The 4983-nt window shown below is 36.5% G+C and overlaps 1 pseudogene; it reads left to right on the top strand.

Moving 5' to 3' along the window:
- The first annotated feature begins 337 nt into the window (after positions 1–337).
- Positions 338–774, top strand: LOC100021862 (DNA polymerase epsilon subunit 3-like; annotated as a pseudogene).
- The last annotated feature ends 4209 nt before the right edge of the window (positions 775–4983 follow it).

The raw sequence follows: 4983 nt of genomic DNA, 5'->3' as shown, positions 1-4983 counted from the left end.
CTTAATAGAAAATTGAATGGGAATAGAAAGGAGAATACCCTTTTCTCACTATACTCAGTACTTTCATAAAAGAGTGAGCATGTAATAAGGTTTAAAAAACTTTATAAATAAATGCCAATTCCCAGGCATCATGGAATGTGCTGGGGTAGAGAGGGAGGCATACAAACAGAAGTCCAGGCAGGACAAGCGGTTCGGGGCTGGAAGTCTATATTCTGAATTGGTACCCTGAGTGAAACACGTGACAGGCTTATCTCTGGGGCACAAACATCACCCAGTTTGGGAGGCCAGAGGCTGCCTTGTTGTGGCTTTCCCAGTGGGAAAGAAGGACAATGTAGCCATGGTGGAAACATCTGAGGACCTGAAACTTTCCAACATGGTCATCACCAGGATCAACAAGGAGGCACTTCTCCAGTGGGTCAATATCTCCAAAGAGGATAGAAGTGCCATCTCCCCAGCTGCCAGCCTGTTTGTGCTGTATGCCATGTCTTGTGCCAACAACTTTGCAATGAAAGGAAAGGAAAAGACCCCAAATGCTGGTAATGTAGTCAGTCATAGAAGAGATGGAATTTCAGTGATCCATTTCTCCTTTGAAAGAAGCACTAGATGCATATAGACATGAACAGAAAGGTAGTAAGGAAACTTCAGAGCAAAAGAAAAAAAGATAAAGACAAAAGGACAGATTCTGAAGAACAAGACAAGAGCAGGGAAGATGATAAGGATTAGGATGATGAAAGGATGGAAGAGGAGGAACAGAATGATGAAGCTGACAATTGAACTTCCTGGAGAGAATGGTGTTTCCGATGATCAGGAAACTTGGAGTTGCAACACTGTTGCCTGTATTGTGCTCTTTGACAGAGAATTCTATGACCTTTTCCTTCACTGCTAAAAATCCTCTTTTCTAAGGACCTAAGAACTCTTGAATAATTCCCAGAAGTTTCTTGAGTGAGAGCTTTCCAATTTCATTTTATATAATCCATAAATTATGACCTTTTGACAAGGTAAGATTATGAACTGCCATTTCATCTCATTTTATACAGGGGAAAAATGTGTGGAAGATCCATTTATTTCACTTTCTGTTTTATGACCCAAATTTCATACTATTATTTAGAGACTGTAGAGGAAGCTGGAAATTGGGGAGATTTGAACTCTGAACATTCATAGTTTGTGAAAGAATTATTGCAGTACTCAGAATTTGGGGCACAGTCTAAAAGTTGCGGGTAAACATGAAATTTAATTTCCTGACAGTAACTTTCAGTAAGGTTCTGCTTCTTTTGTTTTCTCTCTTCTCTTTCTGACTCTTTCCCTAGTTTCTTGCTGAGTTTGAGAACTGATCCCTTTTTGCCACACTGTACTTAGCACTTTGTATCTCTTTTGAATTTTATACTGTACTATATTAGTGGAAGGTTGGGTCTGCTTTAAAGTAGGCATTTCATCTCAGAAGTCTCTTCCTATGCCTACTGAAAAGTTTGGAAATGTGATTCAAGTATACATAATCCCTTTACTTTTTGTTTTGTAGTGAACCTCGGAGATTCATCCTTTTGGTTCTTAGCTTTTTTATTTAATAAATGACCAACTCCAAAATCTATTTCTTCCAGAAACTACAGTCCTTCTCTCTAAATTGTGCTTTGCTAATATGTGATCTTCCATCTGGCTTAATTTAAGAAATGGAAAGTTTCTTCCAGTCCTATAGTTCTGACTTTCATCATTTAAAGACAGCTTGATGGAGTAACTTTTAATGAAATCAAATGATGCTTATAAATATAATTCTAGTAAACCATCTTTTATAGGCTCCCTTTCCATTCACTCCCAGGTACTTCAAATTAAGTGTTAATTTCTGAAGCTTGGGAGCTCCTAGAAAATCTTTATCCCCATGGGGGAAAAATCTGTGTTTAGCTAGAGAAGTGGTCCCACAGTAACCACAGCCTGTCCTCTATAAAGAGCTACCCTCAGGATTGGGAGTGAGGTTCTTGCCAACTTCTCCCCCTAGTTGGTCTTCCTTTTTTTGTTCTATAAATTTATGATAGTGATCCCACTCTCTACTGGAGTATGAGAGGTCAACGAATGTAGCCTGTTGCTACTTACTCATTAATGGCTTATAGGGACAAGTTTTTTGATAAATGATGGAAGAATCTCATTTCACTCACTTCATTTGGGTGAGGGAAATTTAATGGTTTGTATAAATAAAGAATGTGGTTAAAATAAAAAAAATATACCAATAATAATTTTTATTTTATATTTATTTATCTCTGAAAAGAAGTGCATTCACTGATTTATTTAAAACATGGATTGAGCACCTTATTAAGTAAAGTGAATAATGAAAGACCCTGTGGATCCTGTCTACAGGTATATATAATAGTCTTTTCCCTCACAGAGATTGTAATCAGAGGAAAAAAAGTCCAAATGAAAGTTTAAAACACTTGTTTTGTTGGAGGTTATGTTCTCACAGGAGGTGTTTATTCTGCATTATCCCCACAAATTATTTCTGCTGTCAGCCTTTCTCTCATATCCTCATATCCAGTAGACAGAATTAATGAAACTTTAACAATCTTCCAAAGAGTAGCAAGATTTCAAAGCATTACTCCTTGAAGATGGAAAAATCTTCAAAGACAAAAATATGAAGCCATAATGAGTTAGGGCTGAAATTTGGGCATGGGGCCCTTGTTCTTAGATCCTGTGACAAGGAAATCACTTTAAAAGACTGATATATATCAATTTAAGGTCGCCAAGGAATTCAGCTATGTAATTCCTAAATGAAAACTCAAGTCAGCAGACAACCTTTTATGGAGTTTAATTACAAACAGGAGGAAGAAAGGAATTAGAGATAGAGAGAGAGGGGGAGAGAGAAAGGGGAGAGAAGGGAATAGGGCTTAAATACCCCTTCTGTTTAGGCTGGGCCAAAAGGCCCAAGCCCTTAGATAGCTGGGGCAAAAAAAAGAGATCAGTCCCTATTACTCACGTGACCAAAATGGAGAAACAGTCTCAGAGGCCCCCACCTTCAGCTTCCTTCAGAGCAAGCTTCTCAGAGTACACTCCAACCACTCAGACAAACTCCTCAACCACCACCCTGAGTCTTCAGACCCCTCTATCTTTAAGGAAACCATCCAAGTTCCCTCCCCTCAGTTCTCACATCTAGCAATCACTGTCCATCAATTTCCCTGTACCAATGGAGGCTCTAGCTTAACCCAGGACCGCCCAGAGGTCTCTGGCTTTGCACATGTCTGTTGAAGGTCATATTTTCAAATAATTAAATCTTTGATCCTTTGCTACAGCCCTTCCTAAATCCTGTTAACCTGAGTAGGGTAGAGATTGGAATAATTAAATTTTGATCTATGCTGCAGCCCTTCCTCAATCCTGTTAGGACTGAGTAGGGTGGAGATTGATTACAAGTATCTCCATTGTATCAATTCTAAAATCAATCATGACTCAAAGAAATTCCTGTTCTATGCTTAAGCATAGGTCAAAGTCCTTTCCATTGTTCAGCAAAAGGTTTCTGTCCTAAAGTAATCTTAAGGGAGGAGGAGGAACCTCCCATGCCAATGGGGTTCACATTCCAATAGACTATCAGTAAGAAATTTTCCAAGTATGAAATTTCCCAATGGTGAAAATTCCAACATTTATAAGTCTAAGGAATTTTAAGGTTTACAATCCCCCCTGATGATCATTGGGAGACTAGTCTCCCCATTGATCATTTAACATAATCATTTTGTAGTTCTAAATTCACTTCTAACTAAAGATATACACAATATTCAATTTTCTAAGAGAAATTAGAATAGTGAGAGAGGAAATAGAAAAGAAAAGAAAGCAAAACCAATGTTTTGCTAGGCGCATTGACAGAAAGCCAAATTAGGGGCAGTCCCTTTTGGCATAAATGTGTACAGTTACAATAAATGTTCAATCAAAAGTTCAGTCCAATCAATCACATCCAAAGTTCATTCTTGATCTTCTTGATGAAGTGTAGGTTTTCGGCATCTTTCTGCAACAGTTCATTCTCTGGATATGAAAGTTTCAAGCTTCTTTCTTGAAGATCTTTTCTCAAACAGAATCAAAATCTTTGAATTTTTTTTTTATAAAAGTAAAATCTTAAATAAAATTCTTGGATTTTTATAAAAATACAATCTCAAACAAAAAAAATTCAAAAATTCTTAGATTTTAAATTAAAATACAATCCCCCCTGAAGTAAGTATTTAAAAAAAATATCAAGTTTAGCTCAGAATGCAATGTTCAGTTATGGGGGTGTATGTGTCAATTATCAAAAGAATAGAAAAATAATCAAAAACATAAGAAAAATTCAAAATATGCCTTGTATAGGTCCAGTTTAAAGTAATTTCTGGCATGGATAACTATTCACTGCTATTATGTGGACTACATTGTACACAAGGGGGTGAATTCATGACTAGGATTTGAAGAATATGGATTGAAACTCTTTCTGACACCTACTATTCTTAGAGACTTAGACAAAAGTTAGTTAAACTGTTCCAGTCTCAGTTTCCTCATCCACTGAATGGGAAAATAATTACACTAACTTCCATGGTGTTAAGGACCTAAATTCTCTGTAAAGGTGGATGTGTTATATCATTGTGAACTTTTATGTATCCATCTATTTGTTCATTTTATTTCTTCATTTATTGATTATTTTTTGAAATTCCATTATTACCACTAGATTACCTCTCAATGACTTCATAATACTCTGTTTACATTTCAACAGCACTCTAAAATTTACAAACTTTTTACATACCTTGCCTAATTGACCTTACCACAATCCTGTGAAATGAGAAGAAATCCCATCTTCTATTCTTATTTTTGATCTCCACATTTTTTCAAGACAATATGACAAGAAAGTCAAAAATATTCCTGATTCCTTTTAATATCATTTCTACAGTCCAACAATAACTCAGAGGTGACTCAGTGGATTGAGAAACAGACCTACAGATAGGAGGACCTAGGTTCAAATCTGACCTCAGACATTTCCTAACTGTGACTTTT

Source organism: Monodelphis domestica, chromosome 5 (assembly GCF_027887165.1).
Source record: "Monodelphis domestica isolate mMonDom1 chromosome 5, mMonDom1.pri, whole genome shotgun sequence".
Lineage (NCBI taxonomy): Eukaryota > Metazoa > Chordata > Mammalia > Didelphimorphia > Didelphidae > Monodelphis > Monodelphis domestica.
The sequence above is the reverse complement of the archived record's forward strand: the minus strand, read 5'-3'. Positions and strand labels throughout refer to the sequence as shown.